The sequence below is a fragment of the Artemia sp. Qi Xiang Cuo genome, chromosome 18, assembly GCF_049724085.1.
Source record: "Artemia sp. Qi Xiang Cuo chromosome 18, ASM4972408v1, whole genome shotgun sequence".
Classification (NCBI taxonomy): Eukaryota; Metazoa; Arthropoda; class Branchiopoda; order Anostraca; family Artemiidae; genus Artemia; species Artemia sp. Qi Xiang Cuo.
In genome coordinates this window covers 36,347,191-36,373,075 of record NC_142811.1, presented here as the reverse complement: position 1 = coordinate 36,373,075, position 25,885 = coordinate 36,347,191, and the positions used below count along the sequence as shown (strand labels likewise).

The following is a 25,885-nucleotide window of genomic DNA, read 5'->3' as shown; positions in this document are numbered from 1 at the left end:
GCAACCTTCTCATTCATTTTTGACCCATCAACAAATATTTGGAAGTAATTTTTATAGGTAATTGTATTAAGTTCTGCAAATTTTTTCTGAACAAAAGCAATGGGGGTTAAATCTTTATTCCATTTTGAAAATTCAGTATTTATTATGGGAGATGACCAATTCCAGGGAGGGGATTGGGGGAAAGTAGGTGCAATAGACTTTGCTGGTACAGGGAACTTCTTTTGAATATTGGCATACTCATCTGCAATACCTCTAGACACGGCTGGATTTCTTAACCAATTATGTAATGTGTGTGAGCTATTTGATTCATTTTTTGTAAGATGTTTTATCAAGAGAAAGCTATGTCTGTCCCTTATTGTTGTTAATCCACTCTCCATAAGCTGAAACTTGGTGCTTGTGGGTTACCTAAGACAAAATATGAGACGTATTATATCATTTTGTGTTGTTTCAATTTTTTGCATCTGGGTCTTTGCACATGCACCATAGACAATGAGCCCATAGTCAATATGGGGTCTTATATGTGATTAATAAAACTGGAGTAAGGTTTTCTCCTTACAACCCCAGGCTGTGAAAAGAAGTCTTTTTAGTATATTTTCTTTTATATAAAATTTTTTTATTTTGTTTGAAATGTGGATGTTGAAATTAAGTTTTTGGTCAATCTTGAGACCTAGGTAATTAATATTATTATCTTCTGGAATAGTTGTTTTATTTAGAGTTAGTCTTGCATTACCATGGTTTCGCTTCCGGTGAAATTGGATTATTTTTAACTTGGTGGGTGCAATGGGTAAATCTGAATGATGAGAGAATTTTTCAAACTGGAAAAGTGACTTTTGCAGATTTGACTGTGCTATCTGAAAGGTGTTGCCAGATGACCATAGCACCAGATCATCAGCATATTGTAGATTCGTGTGGGGTAGGTTCATGTCCCAGAGATATAGGGCAAATAGGAGGTAACTAAGGACTGCTCCCTGAGGTAGGCCTTTGGATATTGTCTTTTGGGGTGAAGAGGCTGAACCAACACAAACAATGAAACTTCGCACTTCTATGAAGGATTTAATAAAGGATTCTAGCTTAGGAGGTACTCCAAGGTTTGTAAGTTTATTTAAAAGGATTTGGTGGTTCACATTGTCATATGCTCCTTCAAAATCAAGGAAAGCTGCCGCTAGGATATTATTTTTTGAGAAAGATTCATTTATTGCATTTGTTAGGAAAATGAAAGCATCTGTTGAGGAGTGGTATTTCCTGAATCCAGTTTGAGTGTGTGGGATCATGTTATTTTTCTCAACAAACCAGAGGAGTCTGTGATAAATCATTTTCTCCATTATTTTCCCCATCACAGGTGTAATCATTATGGGCCTATAAGACTCAGGGTTATCTTTTGGTTTATTTTTCATTAGGATTGGTAGGAGGGACGAACATTTCCATATATTGGGGAACCTAGACGATGCCCAAGCGTGATTATAACAATTTAGCAGTTCTTGTTTGTATGAAGGTGTGAGATTCTTTATCCATGTAGGGTGTATATTGTCATAGCTGCTGCTAGTTTTGGACCTAATATGATTTATTGCATTATTCAATTCCTGGATTGAAAATGGATTAGTTATGTACTCGGATCCTGGGCGTGGTTGGTAACTAGGGTTCATAGGAATTGTGGACAGATTGCTTTGATTGTTTGATGTTAGCTTATTAACAAAAAGAGTTGCAAATAGGTTAGCCTTTTCAAAATCATTGTCATAATGGGTATTATTATGTATAATCTAATACAGGAGTGGGTTGGGAGAAGTCTTTTTCCCACAAATGTGGCTTATGACTTTATGTATAATTGGCTCATGCATTTCTCTGTAGAGATTATTTGCAAAATTATTCCAATATTTATATTTAGAATATATTATAGTAATTTTTATATTAGATTCTTCTTTTAATTTTTTTAAACATGTAGTAGTTGTTGGTTTTTTTATGAATTCTGTCCTAGCTGCCTTTTTTATCTTCCATTTATTTAGGCACTCATTTGTCAACCATGCATTAGGAATTTGTTTAGGGAATGTTTTCTTAGGTGTTGTCCTGGGGATAGCATGATTAGCTGTATTTATTAGTAAAGATGTCAAGGCTTCAGCATGTGTGTCAACTGTTGTGTTAGAAATGCATGAACTTTGGGTGAAACTTGTAATTTCATCATTTAGCTTATTTTGGAAAATAGACCAATTTGCTTTAGCGTTGATAAATTTGGAGGTATGAGATGAAGTTTCAGCAGGTTCATTTAGGGAGCAAACTATAGAAAAGTGGTCTGTACACAGACTATCAATTTTATTTATGTAAATTTTGTTCAAAAAATTTAAAGACACAATTTGTAGGTCAATTGTGGAGAATTTGGCACTTTTGGGGTTAAAATATGTATTTAGGTTTGGAGGGGTAGCAACAGCTAATTCATTATTATTTGAAGTCATATGCTCAATAAATTTACCAGCTTTATTTGCTGGTTTATTCCCCCACAAAAGGCTGTGGGCATTGAAATCACCACAAATAATGATGTTTTTTAACATATTAGAATTATTTATATAATTAAAGAAATCCTTGGCATCTGAAGTTTGGCCATTAGGGTTATAAAAGCTTATTATGTAGGTTTTTGAATTATTCAGCCAAACACTTATACCAATTACATCAACATCATTTTCAAAATCTGGAAAATTGATGCCACAAAATTTTATATTATTATTAACTAATAAAGCTACACCACCTCCTTTTCTCTCTGAAGATCTATCCTTTCTCAGGATAGTGTATCCCAGAGACTTAATTTGTTGATTTTGGGTTAAATGAGTTTCCTGGAGGCAAGCAATATTAATGGAATTATTATTCATAAATGATATTAGTTCATTTAGCTTATTTTCTGTGAGTGATCTTACATTCCATTGGAGTATTGATAAATGTTGTATTGTTGATTTATTCTTCATATGACTGTGTATCAATGCTCAGCTTTGTTAAAAGTAAAGCAAGATCTTTTTTTGCTTGAATGAGCATATCATCTGGGATGTAGATTTTTGCCAATTCTGCACTAATTTTTGTTTTCTGTAGTTGATGTATGTTCATGGCCTGAACTGCATTACAGTTTAGAATGAATAAGCATATATTTGGGGATTGCATTTTTGGTGGTGCATCCTGTTTGTGGGTTAAGGGATTGATTCCTGGTAGTGTTTCTGGTTTGTTTCTTCTTGGGAGGGAGGGCCAGGCTGGCCTCATCTCACCGGAAAACGAGGCTTGCTGGCTTGGTGATTCCTTCTGATAGGGATTTGAGCTAGGGGGCTTAGAAGAGGTTGTTTTATATGGGGTGCTTGAAGCATTTGGGGCATTTGACTTGGGGGTTTTGGTTGGTTTCATTACAGGCTTTATTTGGTATTGTTGGGCAGCATTTGCTTCCATTGCTGCAAAGGGGTATGGGATGGCCTTCTCTGTTGATATTTGGAGTGTTAGAGCTCTTTTCTTGTATGCAGGGCATAATGATTTATTTGTAGATTCATGTGGACCTTTGCAATTGATGCATATAGGCTGGGTGTTTTTGCAAGTTGTCAGCTCTTTAGGATGGAAAGATTTACAATTACTACACTCTTGGAGAATTTCAATGCATTTGTTTGTCGTGTGTCCCAGTTTGAAACACTTCTGACACTGAATAGGCTTAGGTTTGTATTCCTTGTGTGGTTTGATTTGCCCAAATAGGAATAATTTTTCTGGGATATCAATTTTATCCTTTAGTGTGAATAAGAAGGATCTACTAGTTTTTAGGCCAGTAGAGTTAGGTTTTCCAAGTTGGGTAACAAGTTGGATTAGCCAACCTGCTGCGTGTCTTCTTCTTCTTCTTCTTCTATTTATCGGCAGGCGGGCTTTTCAGTATAACTATTTAGCCCTTTTCCTTTTGCTTCACTCTGTGGGCTACAGAGCTACTGGCTTGATTGGCTCATATTTATTAGATATATTCAGATATCTTTCAGCAGATCTTTTGACTCTAGGAGTTCAAATATAAGATGATAGATGTCGATTTCTATGCTCTGTGTGCAGGTATAGTTGGCTAGGCTCTTGGCTGATAGTGGGATTTTGTGGTGTTTGAAGTATTTTAACAGTTTACAAAGCAAGGTATGTTGTGCAGACGTCAGCATATTACATTCAAATCGGCAATGGTCAATTGTTTCATTATTCATATTACAATGCCTGCAAAGAGGGGACAGGGGAATTGAGCCACTTGAATTAGAAAGCTTATATGAGAATGCAAGGAAATTTAGTCCATTTGTTCCAGAACAAATTCTATGATAAATTTTAGAAAGATGCTTATTGGGAAAGGGGGAAAGGATAGGATTAATCTTATTAAAATTAATATCTGATAGCCTCCATCAGTAAATATCTCTAATTGGGATTGGTCTCCCACTTGGCTGGTCAATATTTATAGCATTTTTTGCTATTTCATCAACCTGATAATTACCACTTATGCCAGAGTGGCTAGGAATGTACTGAAAGTAAGTTTTTATGCCACTTGAAGCAAGATTATCAATAATACTGAGACAATGATAAGTGTCAATGTCCAACTTATATTGAGGAGCTGAGGCCAGCAACTCAAGGCTTGATAAAGAGTCGGAATAGATGAAAAGAGTCGTGTCATACGCATACTACAATTTTGATCTCCGATCCCCCACCTGAGCATGGTGACCCGCTAAAGCGAAAATCAGTAATAGACTCAATTTCTGGTCATCAGCTGGTGTCCAGAGTGCGAGCGACTAAAAAGCGCTGGACGATGAATATTGAGAAATCTGCAGCTGAAGATTTTTGCAAATCAGCAAAGGAAGCTCTACCAGGTTCTAGTGTGAAAGTTTTATCTAAAAAACACACTGGTGTTATTCGAGAAGTCCCGTCTGATTTTGAACTTGAAATGCTACGGAACCAGTTTCGTATAATCGGGTCTAGTCGATTTGGAACAAGCAAATCGGTTAAGCTTGAATTTGCAGACGCGATTTCTAAAGGATAATTTCTGCGAAACGGTGTGAAGATTGGGTATGAAAACTTTCGTGTTCATGAGTTCAAGCAATTGCCAAAGTGTTGCTTCAAGTGTCGTTCACCTGTGCACTTGGAAAGTGCATGTACTAGTAGCACTCCTAAGTGCGCTCGTTGTGCTGGACCGCATTTATCTACGAACAGTGATCGTTGTAAGGAATCCCCGAAATGTGGCATTGTGGAGGATCTCATCCTTCTTACAGCATACGATGCCCTGTGATTAAGAAGATCACTGATAAGGTATATTCTCAGAAATAAATCTGGACATTAGTATAGTCTCATTTAATTATAATGGAACGAGTGGCAAGGACTTTTTTATTGATGATCTGTATGTTCATTACGACGTTGCTTGTCTCCAAGAACATTTACTGACCACCTTTAGCGAAAAATTTCTGAGACGAAGCAGTGATCACGTTGCTTTTGTGCGTCCAGCTAAAATTACGCGTGGCCGCCCTTCTGGTGGCTTAGCATGTGTTTTTAGGAAAAATATTTCTGGTGCGAGTCCTGTGCTTTTCCAATCAGATGACACTTTTCTTGCGGTGCGTCTTAGTAATGTTGTATAAATTAATGTGTATCTGCCATATAATGATCGTTCAATTCTTTCACTTCAGAATTTCTCTTGTGCTTGTAATGGTCTTAAAACTTTAATTCAAAAGATATAGGATAACGGGTTGCATTTTGTTATTGCTGGTGATTTTAATACCGATCTGGTTTCTGATAATTTAAGGAATGGTCAGCTTTTTGATTCCCTCCCGGCTTATAAAATTGTTCGGAAGTCCCATGATTATACGTATATTCACCATTCAGGTAGTAAATTAGACATTGATCACGTTATTTGTTCTGTAGCTCTTGTCTGCTCACCAGTTACGGTTCATTTTGACGAGAATGATCTTGATCACCTTCCGCTGTCTGTTTGTTTATGAAAGTCTGTTGTTTGTTCTGGGAGTATGTATAGAGGGTCGTGCTGTACGTTCTGAATGGTTTAAAAGCCTGATTGGAATGATGCGAATTTTTCTGTTTATCTTATAACATTGGCTTCACTTCTAAGTACGATTTATGTTATTTTAGTCAGAATTTGATTTATGCTAAATATGAAATAGACCGATATTATCATTCTATCCTCTCTGCTATGAAAGAAGCTGAAAAAATTTCTGTCCCAGTAAAACGAATCCGAAAAGCCTCAAAAGCCTCGTTGGTCACTTGACCCTAACCTTAAGGCCTGTAAAAATAAAGCTAAATTTTGGCTAAGACTTTGGACAGATTGTGGTCGGCCTAGGTCTGGTAATGTTGTTCTTATTAAACAGAAAACTAAATTAGAATTTAAGAAGTATCTAAAAAGTGTCCGATACCGAGGGCTTGATTTTCCATCTTCGCCTAAAGATTGGAGGAAAGTAATTAATTCAAGTAAAACAGACGATTCTGATGTAAGCAGTGATGCTATTCCACCAGGTTCTTGGCATACATATTATTCGAAGATATTCCCCGTTCTGAATTATTCTGTTCATAGAAAGTTTGGTGAAGCGTTTGTTAAAATTGTCCCTAGATTTCTAAGTCAGCGCTTTGTTCTGCCTATATCGCGTTGTGAAGTTTTGAATGCTTTGAATCATCTTAACTCGAAATCTATTGATGCTGATGGTATCTCTAAAATGCATCTAACTCCCCAATGTGCTGAACTTGTGTCACATCTTGCGTTTTTGTTTCAAATGTGCTTGGCATCTTCTGTCGTCCCGGAAAGCTTTTTGTGTGGCAACGAGACTTCAATTTTAAAAAGAGCTAAACCGCCAACAGATTGCTCTTCTTACCGTCCAGCTCTGTTTCTTGCAATATTAGCAAGGTCTTTGAGTATATTCTTTTACCTAATCTAACTCAAAATATTTCTTTCTTTGGCGAAAATCAACTTGGTTTCAGACCTGGTGTGGGGTGCCAACATGCTCATCGTGTCCTTTCTTCTATTCTACTTTCTAATTCTTCTAAGGGTGAAGGCGTTTATCTCTGTACACTTGATCTTTCAAATACTTTTGATTCTATTGTTCATAACCAGCTTTTCTTTTCTTTGGATTTTTCTGGTGTTAATTTTTCGGTTATTTACCTTCTACGGTTTTGGTATTCTAATTCTTACCTCCGTCTGAAATCTTCTCCAGAAACAACTATTAAAGTGCTTCGTGGGGTTAGGCAGGGAGGTGTTTTATCACCAACCCTTTTCAAAATTTGTATTTCGACTGTTCTGGAAAAGATCTCAGGCATTTATTTTTCTGGTTCTTCTGATATTTCTTACATTGCCTATGCTGATGAAATTATGTTGATTAGTCGTACTAAGTCTGCTCTTTCTGCGATGGTTTCCTTAGTTTCTTAGTCTTTCCTAAATATTGGTCTATCCCTGAATCTTGACAAGTGTGAATTCTTATCTTATAATCTGCCTTCGTCTACTCCTCTGGTATGTAATGAATTTTCTGTACTTTCTGTCTCTTCCTTTCGGTGGCTTAGTATTACTGTTTCTAATTCTCTAGCTATCTTTCGTAAACAGATTGTTGCTGATTCAGTAAGAAAAACTCAATTTAGTTATTGAAAAATTGTAGCAAACCGTGGAAAATATAACAGAAGAGCTCTTGGGCGCTTATTCTCGACTTTTTCTGATCATTTTGTGCTTTATTTTTCGGGTGTTCATTCTGTTCTTAAGCTAAAGGATTTAAAAAAGACTAAAGTTTCTCTGCCGCCATGGACTAGAAATCGGTATCTAGTTAAAAATTTCTATGCTACGGATGTAACTCAAAAGCTCGGTGACCTACACAAAAAGCTTTCTGCCGATGCATTTTGTAATATTGGCCCTGACCACGGTCTTTTACAGTTCTTTTCTTAGTTTAATTTAATTACTAGTGTATGTTGAGTTCTTTTTTGTTTTTCTTTTTTATTATTATGTTTATACTCCACTTGTACTACTTGTTGTCTTGTAGTTGTGGGTAATAAATGATTGATTGATTGATACCCACTGACAAGAGACTCAAGCTAATCTTTTACCTGACGAAATTAATTTAAAAAAATAGTTTTCATAAAAGAAGTTTTCAACGAAAAGTAAAGAGCTAAACTAGACCGAAAATAGCTGCGTTCGTTTTTGTCATCTCTCGTTTTTAGTTCAACTAAGATATTCTCGGTTTCACTCTTGTATTTTATTTCGCTATTCTACAAACGTCATTCTACACTGAAAAATTGCCTTAAAAGTGTTTTTCAGCCAGATAGAATTTCGTCAACAATTTGACTTCTAGATGCAGTATGACAAAGATTAGAATTGCTAGAGGAAAAAGTGACTCTTCAATAAACTCCAGCTGAAGGCTGCAGTAAACGATGTCACATTAGGAGCCTCATAGTTATGTTTGGCACTTGCTGCTGGAGGTGAAGAAAATTTTCTATTTTAGCATGAAGAATTATCTCTTTCCTTTGCAATTTTCTTCTTTCATACTCTTGTTTAAAGACGGCTTCCGAACGTCAGGATCCGGGTAGAGATGTTACTAAGCTCTTTGAGGGCATATCACGACCTGGCTCTATAGCAATTAAGACCCCTGCTTAAACGGTAATGAATTTGAGTTGAATTGATGTAAAAAATTGCTATTTTATATAAATAGCTGTTCGGGTGCCTAGGACCAATGTGGCGGAATGCGCCTCCTCTCAAAACTTACATTTCTTACATAGCATAAAGATACAGAGTTGACTCTAATAATTTAGCCTAATATTCGAAAAAAGGGCAAATGCAACCATGATCAGCATTTCAAGCCTGTTTTTATTGAAAAGGTGGGATTGGACTTTGCTAATTTTACGAAATTAGTGCCTGATTGCTACTAAAAAAGTGAATTTCCTTCTAATAAGCTATTAAGCAAAATCTGTACAAAATTAAGATCATTGCGAGATTTTACACATTTTAATGCTCTTTCCCCTCTGTCCTATCAGAAACAAGGTCGTTCTTGCTATATTTTCACCGGGGGGGGGGGGGAGAGATTACGAGCATGTGCTTTTTGGATCTAAAATATGCGGACTATTCATTAAAAATGGTGTGAAGTAATGAGAGTTTCTTTTTTTTGGCAAGAAATATTTTGAAAATAGCAGGCGAAGCAGCAAATATGTTTGAAAAATATATTACTGAAAAGTTTATTCAAGCACGCCTGGACGGCAAAATTTTCAATCTATGTCTCTACTGTTCTACTTTTCACTGAATCAAATTAGAAATTCGCTATTTCAGTGATTTCTTTTTCTCGAGATTAGTAATTTCGAAATCTTCCATTTTCTCATTTTTCTTCCATAGTGGAGTTGCAAAAAAATTGGCACAAACATATCACAAAACATAAGAAATGCCAGAGTCGCAGAGAATTGTATTTTTTCAAGGTCATAAGAGCTTAAGGGCTGGACACACGTAGGTGATTTTGGGAATTGATTTCCAAATCAGCGGCGATTTTAAAAGAAATCGGCATCGATTTGAGCTTGAAAAGTTTTCAGATAAACCATTATTTAGATAAAGAATGGTAAGAACATGTTTCTTCTTCTTCGCAAGAAAGTATTTGGACTCCATCGTTCGGTGTCCTTCTGGCTTCAAAAGTTGATTGATTCTATTCCGTGGCATTGAATTTATATTCTTCTAGGGCGAAAGAAAACTAATTAGGCGTTTTCATAAGGGTCAAGAAAGGGAAGCGTATGGTTCTGCTACCCTTTCTTCGTAATTTAAGAGTAAATACTCGGTATGTACCCCTGCGGCTTTTTTTAAAGGACCCTCCCCTTCTGCTGCTTATCGACCCTTCTTTTTACCATTTTCAGGACATCTTTTATGCAATATAGAGACTTTGGAAGAAGACAAAGATCCTCTTGAAGATGCAAATCTCCTCCTGGGCTGGGAGGTGCTATCACCTTTGGGAGGTGTCTCTATCTGGGCATGAGGGTTATCAGCCATACGCATGTTAATTTTTGAACGTTTTGAGTTTGATTCGGCTATTTATTCTAATTTCTTTTCGTTTTGAGTTTCATTTATTTATTGATTGTGATTCGTGGTAGTTTACGCTTGGAAGATTATTTGACTATATTTCCTATAATATCCTTTCTATTTTTTATTCTATAAGAATCCATAGTTTGTGTTGCTATTTGTACCTTAAAGAAACTTTTTGAACATTTTTAAATCCTGACACAAACAGCAGTTTTTAATTTAATTTTACAACTACTGAAGTTAACCTGAAAAATAGGATTTAGTATAATTTCCAACACATTCTATCTAATCTCTTTGATAACCTGGAAGCACTTACACTCTTTTTATTAATTTAAATTGTAAGAGAGGAAGTGGTAATAGTAGGAGCCCAAAAAGTTTCAACTTAATAGCCCCAATCGTTCTCGATATATTGCTGAGGGGTCTTATTGGCTACCAAAAACACAATGCCTTTTGATGTAATTTAAAGCAACATTTAGTTTTAAAGTATGATTGGCCAATTGCATAATTGTGAGGGATTGACAAGCCCAATATCCCTAAATACACAGTTCTACTATGCTGAACTCCGTTCTACTATGCTGAACAAAATGGCTGTCTCAAAATTTTGACTGGATGTGTTCGAAAAATGAATGTGCTAGAGAGAAGGGCTGCTCGCCCTCCAATCTCTTTTTACTCTTAAAAAGGACAGCCGAATTTTTAATTTTGAATCGAGATAGCTCCTTTTAGAGTTTCAATGATATTTGTAGCTATTTTAGAGTGGTGTTGCCTATGATATTGCTTATATGCCCTTTTGAAAGCCAGTATGCATACTTTTTTTTTTCGTTTAATTGAAACTCCTCCTAAGCTTTCCCTAAAAGTTTTACATTAGTACCCTTAGCGTCATTAGTTACAGTAACTGTAGTGGTAGTATTACAAGCATACACATAGTTCCTTCTGGGTAGTATAAAATCCCCCACAACTTATCCTTAAAGGTATAACTTAATAATATAAGATGTTCTTCGATATTGCTTTGTCGCCTTTTTGAAAGTCCACATGTTCATAGTTTGTTTTAATTTAGTTCAACATCCTTCTAAGTATCCCTTGAAAGCTTTACCTTAGTACTCTTAGCTTGCACAGTAATAATAGTTGTAGCAGCAATAGTACCAGTATGCGTATAGTACCTTTGGTCTCTTCAACATCCCCTTCAACACACGCTGAAAGTTTCAGCTTAATACCATCATCCGGTCCTGGAGCATTTCTACTGTGTCCACTTGACAACCTGTGTGGGCATAGTATGTTTCGAATTAGGTTCATACAGCTTGCATTCCAAATTTTCTTCTTAATGTTCTTAGTTTTAATAGCACTAGTAGTAGCACTAGAATCAATTTTAGTATCTTGAGCTTTAGTGGCAGTAGTAGTAATAGCAGTAGTAATAATAGTAATAGTCGCAGTAGTATGAGTAGAAGCAGTAGCATTAGGATGCAAATATTTTCTGTTGGTTAGTTTAAGATCCTATGGAACAAGTCCTGTTAGTTTCAACTTCACACACCAAACTGTTCCTAAAATATTGCTGTTACACCCTTTTGACAACATGCATACAGACGGCATGTTGTGATTCATTTTACCTTCCCCCCTCAAAATCCCTTGAAAATTTTACCTTCATACCCTTAGGCATAGTTGTAATAGCAGTCACAGTAGTAGTCACAGTAGTAGTAGTAGCCATTGCATTGACATTGCTGATACGTCCTTTCGATAGCCTGTACGTTCATAGACTTCTTGAAATTTTCTTGTCAATGCTCTTAGCTCTATAAGTAGTTGCAATAGTAGTAGTAGTAGTAGAAGTAAATGTAGCAGTAACAATAGTATTAGCACTAGTGTACACATATTGCCTTTTGGTTTGATGATCATCCTCTTTAAGCATTCTCTGAAATTTCCAGCTTAACCTGATTTAGTTCCAATTTCCCCTTAACACTGTAAATGGAGTAGTCTGGTAACACTGTAAATGGAGTTGTTGTTTGGTAGTTGTAGTAGTATTGCTAGCATGTATTATTTCCTTTTTGATCATATCCTTTATCATTTCCTTAAATTTCCAAATAAATATACTCAGTTATTCCTGTGTTACACCCTTTTGACAATCCTTATAAATATAACGTGTTTTGATTTAGTTCAACACTCCACTCAACATTCTCTAAAAGGCTCACCCGAATGCCCTTCTTATTCTTGGAAAGTAAAGATCAAACATGCATACCTTTTTCAATAACATATACTATGTGTGAACATTGAACGAATCGGTTAAGCCCCTATCCTTAGGACTGTGGAGAGGTTGACATCCCCAAAGACATAATTACAGGACCTTTAAACAAGGCTGAACAAAATAGATCAGTTAAAATTTTGATTGGATATGTTTTGGGGAAAGATAGACTTGGGGGTAGGGGGTGGCAGATTGCCCTCCATTCGGTTTTGACTCTTCAAAGGGGCACTAAAACTTTCAACTTCCAATCAAGTGACCTCCTTCCGATCTGAAATTTATTCGACCATCCGTTCCGTAAAAAACACTATATGCCCCGGGGCATAACTTAAGGCCCTTGCACATGGGCTCTGGGGGATTGTTTCCACCCTAAAGACATTGTTATAGTATTTTTGGACTGTTAGTAACAAAAGAGGTATATCACAGTTTTAATTGAACGTGTTTAGGGAAAAGAGGATATCAGAGAGGGGGGGGGCTAGTTGCTCTTTATCATGTTTGACTCTTACAAGAGAACTAGAACTACATTTCCAATCAAATGAGCCTCTTCTAAACTTCACACTACCACACCTTTCATAAAAACCTTATATGGCCTTTGGGCATAACGTACAACCCTTACCCCCAGCCTCTGGGGGGTTCTGTCAGCCCCAAAGACCTTATTATATGATTTTCGGACTGTTTTTGAACAAATGGCTATAGGATGCATTTGTGGAAAATACGCCGAGGGGGGGGGTGGCTGCCCTCTGATCACTTTGACTCATAAAAAGGGCACTAGAACATCAGATTTCTAGTCAAATGAGCCCATTTTGGATTCTTACGACCACCCTTTCCGTAAAAATTTTATATGCCCACGGGGCATAACTTATAACCCTTGCGCTGAGGGCTCTGGGGGGGGGTGTCATCCTCAAAGATGACAAATTGGCTATTAAAATTTTAATTAGATGTGTTTTGGGAATTTATGGGTGTGGGAGGGGGGATTTTGCCCTCCAATCACTTTTTCCCTATTTAAAAAAGCACTAGCCCTGTCAGTTTCCAATCAAATGAGCCTTTTTCGAAGTTTCTACGACAACAAATGGCTATTTCAAGATTTCTGTCAGATACATTTTGGGAAAATACAAGGTGTGGGGGGGTATCCACCCTTCGATCACTCTGAATTTTAAAAGGACACTAGAACTTCTGATTAACAATCCAATGAGCCTCTCTGAAGTTTATGCGATCATCCTTTATATATAAATCTTATATGCCACCAGGACATAACTTACAACCCTAGCCCTGAGGACTGTGGGGGAGGGGTGGAGGTGTAATCCTCCACCCCTCTGTTTTTATTACTCCCCTAATCAGAGATCCGCTGACAAAATAAATTTTATCGAAAAATTACATGCAAGTGCTGACTTTGTACTATCAAAATACCCAAATGCAGGAATTTTCCTGATGGGTGACGCAAACGATATAAGACTTGATTGTACATGTAACGCTTTTAATTTAAAACAGGTCGTTAATGTCCCTACTACAAAAGGCAATACCACTCTTGATTTAATTTGCACTAATCTTTCGAAGTTTTACAAACCCGTCACCACTCTGCCCCCTCTAGGGGTTAGTTACCATTTTATCTTTTTCCTATCTCCGCTGGCTAAAGTTAAACAGTCGTTTTCTATAACTGAAACCGCTTATATAACTCTCAATGACTCAGGACTTTTAAATTTTTGCTCCAGGATTACTACTGTAAATTGGTCCACTGTGTATCAAACAAATGACGTTGACTACATGGCTTTGTCCCTCCAAAATTTATTGAGGAATAATTATGAATTCAACTTTCCTGAGAAAAAATTTAAAACATGTTCTACAGATAAGCCTTATGCTACTGAGTTTTAAAAAAATTATAAGAAAAAAAATCAATTTTTTCAAAGCAGGTCGCATTACTGAGGCTAATAGTCTAAGGCAGTTCCTAAAGAAAAAATTAAGAAAAGCAGCTTCTAATTACTATAATAATGAAGTCAAAGATCTATATTCTAACAAGCCCAAGCAATGGTATAGAAAAATTAAAGAAATATGCGGAAAAAGTCCTTCCGAAATTGATTTTCATCTCCCTGAACCCCCTAATAAGACTGCCAACGATCTGAACTTGTACCTTGCTTCCATCGTGCAAAGTCTCCCCCTTTCACTCGCTCAAGTTTAACTATTCCTTCCAATACTTCCTTCCCCTTTATTTCTCCCTCTGATGTTATAAATAAAATTCTTAAGCTTAGAAAATCAAGTATTTGTCCCTTGGACATCCCAGTTGACTTAATTAAAGCCTTTTGGGACCAAATTGCTGAGCCTTTATCAAATATTTTCAACCACATCACAAAATTTGGTAAATTCCCAAGTTGCTGGAAACAAGGTTTTATAGCACCTGTCCCTAAAAAATGCGCCAACATTCGCCCCATTACGCTGACTTCTGTTTTTTCCAAACTTTATGAAGGTTTCCTCTGTGACTGGCTTAAGGATAAAATTTGTCCACGTATTGACACCCGGCAGTTTGGTAACTTAAAGAAAACTTCCACCACCCATTACCTTGTGCACTTAATGCATACCGTCGTAAGTAACCTTGATAAACCAAATGTATGGCTGAACCATGTATTAGTTGATCTCCAAAAAGCTTTTGACCTGGTTGACCGCACCACCCTAATTCGTTCACTCCTGGTTAACTTTAAACTTGATCCTCTGTTATTAAATATTGTTATATCGTTTCTTTCAAATAGATCCTAAGCTGTTAAATACAAAAATATTTTCTCTAACCCCGTCCCTATATATTGTAGAATTCCTCAAGGAAACTTATTGGGACCATTTTTATTTCTAGTCATGATTAATGATATTAGTAAGGACTTCCCCCTAAGGTGGAAATACGTGGATGACTTGACGATCCTCGAAGTATGTCACAGGAATATTAAAAGTGACCCCCTTGAAATTCTATCCCACATTTCGGATGAAGCTAAGAACCTAAATATGAAAGTAAATTCCACTAAATCAAATGTAATTACGATAAATTTCTTGAAATCTATTCCCGCCTTCCTTGACCCTATACCCCCAGATATTTCTGTGTCTTCCTTTAAATTACTTGGGGTTACAATTTCCTCTAATTTAAAGTGAGATATCCACGTGAAAGATATTGTCCGTAGAGCTAATGCGTCCATGTCTCTGCTTAAGCTCTTGAATAAATTTAACATCCTCTCATCCCATTCTTTAAGGATTTATACTTCCTTTGTCCGCCCGCATCTTGAATATTCTTGGCCAGTTTGGCATCCTGGCATCTCCCGTGATGAATCAGATAAAATTGAATCTATTCAAAAAAGAGCCCTAAGAATAATTTTTAAAGAAACTTTGGTACCATATTCACTCCTTCTAAAAAAGGCCAAGCTGGAAACTCTTGAGCACAGGAGAGGAAGGTTGTGCCTCCGTTTTGCAAGAAATGCAATAATAAACCCTCGCACGGAAAACATTTTTCCCAAAAGACACTCCCCATCCAAACACCGTCTACTACGTACTTTTTTTGAACCCGTCCCTATCTTGTCCCTCATCCGTTGCTTAGCCTCCAGTTATTAAAAAAGCATTGTCCCCTTGATTACTTATCAAATAAAACACTAGATTTTTTTGTTTTTTTTTTTTTTTGTTTTTTTTTTACTAGTGAAACCCATTCTGGTTTCCGTTTGGCTCTTCCGGGCCCGCCCCTTTTTATATATTCTCTTTTGAACTTTTTAAACATTTTTTTTATCTCAATTTTTTTTTTCTTTTTTGGTTTTGTTTTAATTTGTGGCTCTTTCACTTTCTTACACTAGACACTTTTTGTTAGAATAATTAATGGCTTTGCCTTTCGTATATTGTTGTTTTTGGCATTGTTTAGCCAGTTTTTTAGTTGTTGTGCTAGTTATGTCTTTTTTTATTATATGACCCCGAAATGCGAATTCGGCCCTTCGGGGCTTGTGATAGCCATTTTTTGAAATAAATATCTTATCTTACGTTGAACAAAATGGCTATCTCAAAATTTTGATTGGATGTGCTTGGGGAAATGGTGGGTGTGGGAGGAGATTAGTTGCCCTCCGATCACTTTTTACTATTAAAAAAGGGCACGAGCCCTTTTAATTTCCAATCGAATGAGCCCTTTTCGAAGTTTCTATGACAACTTCTTCGATACGAAGTGCCCTGGTATAAAAAAAAAAAAAAAAAAAAAATATATATAGATTTTACACATATTGCTCTTTACTTAGGCAGCGCTATTGTGCTGCCCATGATCTCTATTAATTTTTACCAGCCCAAAAGCTTATTCAACTTTTGTTTTACTTTTCGATATTAATCTGTTGCTTGGTTTCATTCTTATCATCTTCATGATTTTTCACTTTACTTTTCTCAGATTTTACCATATCTACCATTTCCTCAAATTTATTCCCACTTTCTTTACTTTCTTCAGTTTTGTCATTCTATGCTGTAGCAATGCGTGTAGCAATTTTTCTTGCTCATCTTTTTTAAGTAGCTTTACCTTGTCTTGACCTTTCTCTTCAATGTCGTCCAGTGGTATTTTGTCCTCTTCTTGCTTATCACCATCTAATTTCAACAAAACCATTGACGTGACGTTAGTTACAGATTGTTATTTTCTGGTGTTCCGACATCAGAATAGAGTTTCTCCACTTTAATATTAAGTTTTGGGACAAGAGCTGATAGCCTGGCTTCTTCTTTTTCTTCAGTTTTCTTTTTTCTCTATTAATTTTTGGATTAATCTTCTTTTTTCTTTTTTAATTTCTTCCTTACTTTTTCTTCATCTACATTGATTTTTACTAGCCCAAAAGCTTCTTCAACTTTTTTTCTTTTTCAACCTTAATTCCTTGCTTGAGTTAATTCTTATCGTCTTCTGGATATTTTCAGATTTTACCACATCTACACTTTCTTCAAATTTACTTCCATTTTCTTTATTTCTTTAGTTTTATCATTCTTTACGGGTTGCAATTTTTCTTCTTCATTTTTTTTAAGTAGCTCTACCATCTCTTGAGATTTCTCTTCTATATCGTCCAGTAGTAATTTGTTCTCTTCTTGCTTATCATTAGCTAATTTCAACAAAGCCATTGATGAAACATGTGACGATAGTGACAAATTGTTATTTTTACGAAAAAATAGTACATTTTTTCACCTTCTGGTGCACCTTCAATACTGTAAATATTGAAATTTTGTTTTTTGTTTTGAGATTTTGTTGGGCTAATCAAATGTAAAGAGTAATCTTCATGGAATATATATTCACCCAGTACAATTATCAAACAGTTTGTGTAACAAACTATAAGTAAGGAGCGACCTGGCCCAATTGTAACCGCAACTCTAAAAAACAGATTTTTGACAACAATAGATACATCAGAATTTGGATTTTTATGCTGATTATTACGGATATAAGGGGGGTTGTTCCCTCCTCAATACCTCACTCTTTACGTTAGAGTTTGACTTTTTCTTCTAATTATTTAAGAATATCTTAGAATTATATGACTTACTTGACTTAAAGCTCTTGCTCGGCAGTGTCGCCAGTGTAGAGGGAACCAGATGTCAGGACTGTTAGTCTTCTCGAGAGTTGCCTGTTTTGGGCGAGGGTAGGAGCTTCGCTGGGGTAAATACCCCACGCTGTGAGCTGATTGCGGATTATATCCACCCATCTCATACGTGGTCTACCTCTAGGGCGTTTCCAGCTGTTTGCAGTTGTGTCGAAGTCAAATATAAGTAGGACAGGTATTTCAGTGGATAGGCGAAGTAAATGACCGTACCAACGCAGCAAGCGGGACTCAAGCTTTTCGGACAGGGGGGGGGGGGGTAATTTAAAGGACCGGAGGATATCCATGTTCTGCACTCTGTCGAACCACCTAGCGTGTCCGATTTTGCGGAGGTGTTTCGTCTGGACAGCATCTACCTTCATCATCTGCGACTGAGTCAAAGGTCAAGTCTCTGATGAATATAACACGACACTTGCTACACTTGCTACACGACACTTGCGAGCAGAGTATATAAGAGCTTTCGTGAGACGGCTGATCTGGGGTTTGTTCTCAGTAGGCGGCCGAAAACGACGTTCTCCTTTGCCACCCTTGCTGACATCTCTGCATCTAGATTGCCGTTTGAGCAAACAATTGAACCAAGGTAGGTGAACTGCTTGACTAACTCAACATCTTGGCCACATTCTTCTAAAGTTGTCAGGGGCTGCTTGGTGTCTTGTCCACAGGCAATATTTTGGTCTTGGTCCAGTTTACATTTAAACCAAGTTTTCCTGCTGCAGATGCTAGTGTTTCCAGGGCAGTTTTGATATCAGTGAGATTTTCGCATACTATTGCAACATCGTCAGTGAAGTCGACATCTAACAGAACTCTTTCATCAAAATTGATGCCAAACGGATGCGCCAGCGGTGTTTTGTTGAGAACATGGTCCATGACACAGTTGAAGAGTTCGGGAGCAGCAGAATAGCCTTGCCGAACACCATGTCTTATTTGAAAATTTGATGAGAGCTGGCCATTTGCAATAAAGCACGTTCGGTCTTATTGTATAGTTCTTTTAACAGATTGACAATTTTCTTAGATACACCAGCAGTTTGAAGAATCAGCCACAGTGACTGTCAATCGACAGTGTTAAAAGCAGATCAAAAATCAACGAAGGCAATGTATGTCTTCCTTTTATATTCTAGAGTTTTCTATATCAGCTATCTAATTGTATGGATTGGCTCAGTAGTGGACCTACTCGGCATGAATCCAGTTTGCTGGTGGCGACAAAGGAGATGGAGGTACTTTGCTGCCTGCTTGAGGATCAGCATGACGAAGAGTTTGCCGGGTACCGAGAGCAGAGTTATTCCACGATATTTATTACATTATATAGAATTATATGCTGTCTTAAAAGTTCTAAAAACCTTTAGCGTAAAGAGCGAGTTGTTAAGGTGGATTAACCTGGGTGTTTTTATTTATTTAATTTGTGATCAATTTTTAAATAATGCCGCGAAATTCAGCTTCCCCTCCATAGAAAATTTCCTTTTTCCACGAAAAAATCACCCATGGAAATATTCTCCAACGTAAATTAGGCAATATTTCAGGCTCCTAACTTTTGATGGGTAACATTGAACTTGATAAATTTTATATATATCGAATAAGCGTCAAAATTCAATACTTTGATGTATCCATTGTTATCAAGACTTTGTTTGTTAGAGTTTCTTTTATTATTGAGTTGCATCGCTCCTTGCTTATATATCTTTACAGACTCCTAGATTTTTTTTATAGCTTGCAGTCCTTCCCCCCGGGGCTGTGAGGGGTCAAGTCGTCCTCAAAGAAATAATTATAAGATCTTTCTCTCGAAATTTTGATTGGACAACTTTGGAAAAAAGGGGGTGGAAGGGTGGCTAGCTGCCCTCCAATATTTTTGGACACTTAAGAAGGGTGCTAGAACTTTTGATTTCCGACCAAATGAGCCCTCTCCCAATCTTTTAGGATCATTGGCTCGATGCGATCATTCCTAAAAAAAAAAAAAAAAAAAATAAACACGCATCCGTGATTTTGCTTCTGGCAAAATCTTTTTCAAAATCAGGCAAATTTTCTCAGGTTCGTAAATTCGATGGGTAACATTAAACTTCATGAATTTTATATATTTTGAATAAGTATCAAAATTCTATTCTTTTGATTTATCTATTATTATCAAGACACAACTTCTTACAGTTCATTTACTATTCACACAGAGCACGGATTTGTGGAAAACCGCTACGGACTGCGTTTTGCAGAGGAACGCATGCGTCTCTTGCCACTCATTCTTGTGGTTTTCCCCAAGGCACATGCGTTTAAAAAATCCAACGCATGCGGTTAAAACGCTTGTGGTCTTTGGAACAAAAAAACATGGAGGCAGTTGAAAGGCAAATTTCAGCTTTTAAATTTCATCTTATATTAAGCATAAAAGATTCAATTTAATTCAACAGGCTTGGGATAAAATCTCGAGAGAGACAAATTTGCCCGATATGCAGGGGTGTCCCGAGGGGGGTGGGGAGAGGCACCCCCCAACTGTGAATTTCGGCATAAATTTTGCAAAATCGGCCGAAATTCAGTAAAATTCTTGATTTCTGCAGAAAATTTGGCATAAATCAGGTAGCGATTCGGTAAAACTTACGAAGATCGCCCCCCCCCCCCCATAAAATGAGCCTCAGGATGCCCTTGCCGATAGGATGTGGTGAACAGTATACTGAACTGTTTTAGGAGCAAGTTATCCACCAAAGTGTGACAAAAGCTCACAATCCACTAAAAGGAATGGGGGAGATATTTGTCTTACTGTTCTGTGTTCCTAACCTTTTTTTTGACAAATGTAAATGTTGGTTTGGTAGTGTTGCTTTGATAGCCCAACCTATGTTGATCTAGAATGTGAATTGTAGCTGGGCCATAGTCATGGAAAATTTGCAATATACTGTGTCAGGGCTCATGCAGGGCGAACTTATTTAAAAATTGAATTTACTCATTCAGATGCAGACAAAGTTACCAACTGCAAAGATCCTGGTAAACTTGGAATATAGAACCATAATGAGATAGCTAAGAAATACAACTTTTGACGTGAACAGAGTCGTGCGGTTTCACAGCTTCAGCAATGTAGTGCAGAAAACGCACCGCATTGCGTTTCCCGTAACGCACCTGTCTGCCTGAATAGTAGGTTACGGATTACGGTTTCTATTGTGCTGCAACGCTCCGTACTTACAGTTCGTTAACACGAACTGTTGTGCCCCGTGGAAGGTCGCCTTGACTGAGACATTTATATTGTTGTCATTTTCCTGCAACCTATACCCGTGAGCCGTTTTCCATAAGAAAATTACATTAGTGTGAACCAAGTATAAGGCAAAAACGAAATGTTTGTTTGTGCCTGAAAATTTAACTGTGATGACCCAGTCTAAAGCAAACTTCTATGCAAATATTTAAATGTATAAAATATGGATGATATCAGTTTGATGTCTGTAAATTCTCTGAATCAAAGATGCCTATGGATATAAGATAATTAAATTAACTTTGTAAGTATAATAAACACATCAAACCTAATAAAAGCTAAAGTAGTAGTCAACGGGTATACCTTTCTTTCTCATACTACCCTTATGTTGAATTTCAGCAACTACAGACCTTAGCCTAGGTTGCACAGTGATGACGAGGACACCCATTTGGCTACTAAGAATTATTGTGGACTTTTTAATCATATTTTCTCTGTAAGTATTGCAAATCATACAAAATATTAAAGTGGGGTAGGCCCTAGACTTAAACTGGCTAGACCAGGGTAGTCTGTTATACTTGGGCTTATTTTTTTGTCCTGAAATTTCTCCTCCCAGGATTTGAGGTAGGGTTCTAATATGAATACATTTTGAATGGATAATGTTTATATTAATATCTTATTCAGGTACCTAAGAAATAAACTCTTAGTCAGAATTGCAGGGAAAATAGTGAGGATAAAGGTGCTTCCACAGGAAAACATGTGGTCAATATATACGAAATCATATTATTGAGTTAGGTATAAAGTGAATACACCATTTGATGCCTTTTTTTATGCTGATTATAAATATAATAAGCATTTCTATCAGAAATGAATTTCAGCCCCCCTCCCCACTATATCGGCTAGCCTATACCTAACCCTGAATTGGCCTATATAGGGGGGGGGCTGAAACTCATTTCCAACAGAAATGCTTAAAATAGAAATGCTAAATAGAGTCAATTATGTTTATTTTTCACAATTTTGTTAAGGAAAAAAATGTACAACAGTGAAAATAGTGAAGATAAAGGTGCACCACCAGGAAAATATGTTAACTAGGATTATTTTGCATATTAAGAAATAAAAATTGTTTTCTTAACATGTCTCCTCATGATGGGGTCTGGTCCTAAATCTATATAAAAAAAAACTCATTGATAGTTTAAAATTATACTCAAAAACAGGAAATGCATTTTCAAAACTAAAACTAGAGAAAAGGCAATTGAAAATTAAGGCATAGTACTGTTTTGTAAAAATTCCAATAGGTTCCCAAATTTCTAAGACTTAGAAATCAGAAGAGGGTTAATATAGTAGCTTGGCAATACCTTACTAGAGTTTTTTTTTTGGCCCTAGATTCATTATTGAAAGTTTATTTTCCTAACCTAACCTTCTTCTTCTTCTATTTAAGAGCAGGCGGGCTTTTCAGTAAAACTATTTAGCGCTTTTCCTTTTGCTTCACTCTGTGGGCTACAGAGCTACTGGCTTGATTGCCTCATATTTATTAGATATATTCAGATATCTTTCAGCAGATCTTTCGACTCTAGGAGTTCAAATATAAGATGATAGATGTCGATTTCTATGCTCTGTGTGCATGTATATTTGGCTAGGCTCTTGTCTGATAGTGGGATTTTGTGGTGTTTGAAGTATTTTAACAGTTTACAAAGCAAGGTATGTTGTGCAGACGTCAGCATATTACATTCAAATAGGCAATGGTCAATTGTTTCATTATTCATATTACAAAGTCTGCAAAGAGGGGACAGGGGAATTGAACCACTTGAATTAAAAAGCTTAAATGAGAATGCGAGGAAATTTAGTCCATTTTTTCCTGAACAAATTCTATGATAAATTTTAGAAAGATACTTATTGGGGAAAGGGGAGAGGATAGCATTGATCTTATCAAAATTAATATCTGATAGCCTCAATCGGTAAATATCTCTAATCAGGATTGGTCTCCCACTTGGCTGGTCAATATTTATAGCATTTTTTGCTATTTCATCAACCCGATGATTATCACTTATGCCAGAGTGGATAAGAATGTACTGAAAGTAAGTTTTTATGCCACTTGAAGCAAGATTATCAATAATACTGAGACAATGATTAGTGTCAATGTCCAACTTATATTGAGGAGCTGAGGCCAGCAACTCAAGGCTTGATAAAGAGTCAGAATAGATGATAATATTATTCGAATTTTCAATCAAAGGTTGGTTTTGCTTAAGGTGTTCTAATGCCATGATTATGGCATTTACTCAGCAGACATTATAGATAAATTATTAAATAATCTCTCTCCCATTGCAATTTTCAGGTGAGGAAGGAAAACACCACTTACAACCTTCTCATCCATTTTTGACCCATCAACAAATATTTGGAAGTGATTTTTATAGGTAATTGAATTAAGTTCTGCAAATTTTTTCTGGACAAAAGCAATGGGGGTTAAATCTTTATTCCAATTTGAAAATTCAGTATTTATTATGGGAGATGACCAATTCCATGGAGGGGATTGGGGGAAAGTAGGTGCAATAGACTTTGCTGGTACAGGGAACTTCTTTTGAATATTGGCATACTCATCTGCAATACCTCTATACATGGCTGGATTTCTTAACCAATTATGTAATGTGTGTGAGCTATTTGATTCAATTTTTGTAAGATGTTTTATCAAGAGAAAGCTACGTCTCTCCCTTATTGTTGTTAATCCACTCTCCATAAGCAGAAACTTGGTGCTTGTGGGTTTCCTAAGACCAAATATGAGACGTATTATATCATTTTGTGTTGTTTCAATTTTTTGCATCTGGGTCTTTGCACATGCACCATAGACAATGAGCCCATAGTCAATATGGGGTCTTATCTGTGATTTATAAAACTGGAGTAAGGTTTTCTCCTTACAACCCCAGGGTGAGGAAAGAAGTCTTTTTAGTATATTTGCTTTTCTATAACATTTTTTTATTGTGTTTGAAATGTGGAGGTGGAAATTATGTTTTTGGTCAAGCATGAGATCTAAGTAATTAATATTATTATCTTCTGGAATACGGTAGTTGTTTTATTTAGAGTTAGTTGTGCATTAACATGGTTTCGCTTCTGGTGAAATTGGATTATTTTTGACTTGGTGGGTGCAATGGGTAAATCTGAATGTTGAGAGAATTTTTCAAACTGGAAAAGTGACTTTTGCAGATTTGACTGTGCTATCTGAAAGGTGTTACCAGATGACCATAGCACCAGATCATCAGCACATTGTAGATTCGTGTGGGGTAGGTTCATGTCCCAGAGATATAGGGCAAAAAGGAGGCAACTGAGGACTGCTCCCTGAGGTAGGCCTTTGGATATTGTCTTTTGGGGTGAAGAGGCTGAACCAACACAAACAATGAAACTTTGCACTTCTATGAAGGATTTAATAAAGGACACTAGCTTAGGAGGTATTCCAAGGTTTACAGGTTTATTTAAAAGGATTTGGTGGTTCACATTGTCATAAGCTCCTTCAAAATCTAGGAAAGCTGCCACTAGGATATTATTTTTTGAGAAAGATTCATTTATTGCATTTGTTAGCAAAATGAAAGCATCTGTTGAGGAGTGGTATTTCCTGAATCCAGTTTGAGTGTGTGGGATCATATTATTTTTCTCAACAAACCAGAGGAGTCTGTGATGAATCATTTTCTCCATTATTTTCCCAATCACAGGTGTAATCATTATGGACCTATAAGACTTAGTGTTATCTTTTGGTTTATTTTTATTTAGGATTGGTCGGAGCGACGAACATTTCCATATATTGGGGACCATAGAAGATATCCAGGCGTGATTATAACAATTCAGAAGTTCTTCTTTGTATGAAGGTGTGAGATTCTTTATCAATGTAGGGTGTATATTGTCATAGCTACTGCTAGTTTTGGACCTAATATGATGTATTGCATTATTAAATTCCTTGATTGAAAATGGATTAGTTATGTACTCGGATCCTGGGCGTGGTTGGCAACTAGGGTTCATAGGAATTGTGGACAGTTTGCGTTGATTATTTGATGTTAGCTTATTAACAAAAAGAGTTGCAAATAGGTTAGCCTTTTCATTATCATTGTCATAATGGGTATTATTATGTATAAGCTCATACAGGAGTGGGTTGGGAGAAGTCTTTTTTCCACATATGTGGCTTATGACTTTATGTATAATTGGCTCATTTGTTTCTCTGGAGAGATTATTTGCAAAATTATTCCAGTATTTATATTTAGCATCTATTATAGTCCTTTTTAGATTAGATTCTGCTTGTAATTTTTTTAAATATGTAGTAGGTGTTGGTTTTTTTATGAATTCTGTCCTAGCTGCCTTTTTTATCCTCCATTTATTTAGGCACTCATTTGTCCACCATGTTTTAGGAATTTGTTTAGGGAATGTTTTCTTAGGTGTTGTCCTGGGGATAGCATGATTAGCTGTATTTATTAGTAAAGATGTCAACGCTTCAGCATGTGTGTCAACTGTTGTGTTAGAAATGCAGGAACTTTGGGTGAAACTTGTAATTTCATCATTTAGCTTATTTTGGAAAATAGACCAATTTGCTTTAGTGTTGATATATTTGGATGTATGACATAAAGTTTCAGCAGGTTCATTTAGGGAGCAAACTATAGCAAAGTGGTCTGTACATAGACTATCAATTTTATTTATGTAAATTTTGTTCAAAAAATTTAAAGACACAATTTGTAGGTCAATTGTGGAGAAATTGCCACTTTTGGGGTTGAAATAAGTATTCAGGTTTGGAGGGGTAGCAACAACTAATTCATTATTATTTGAAGTCATATGCTCAATAAATTTACCAGCTTTGTTTGCTGGTTTATTCCCCCACAAAAGGCTGTGGGCATTGAAATCACCACAAATAATGATATTTTTTAACATATTAGAATTATTTATATAATTAAAGAAATCCTTGGCATCTGTAGTTTGGCCATTAGGGTTAT

General features: G+C 36.4%; 1 protein-coding gene across 1 annotated transcript in view; it reads left to right on the top strand.

The window, feature by feature from the left end:
* Positions 1-21,155: 21,155 nt before the first annotated feature.
* The window catches only part of LOC148941454 (uncharacterized), a 157,851-nt gene continuing 153,121 nt past the window's right edge, over positions 21,156-25,885 (top strand). The window contains 1 exon segment of the mRNA XM_089104451.1: positions 21,156-21,231. The gene's annotated coding sequence lies outside the window, so the exon portion shown is untranslated.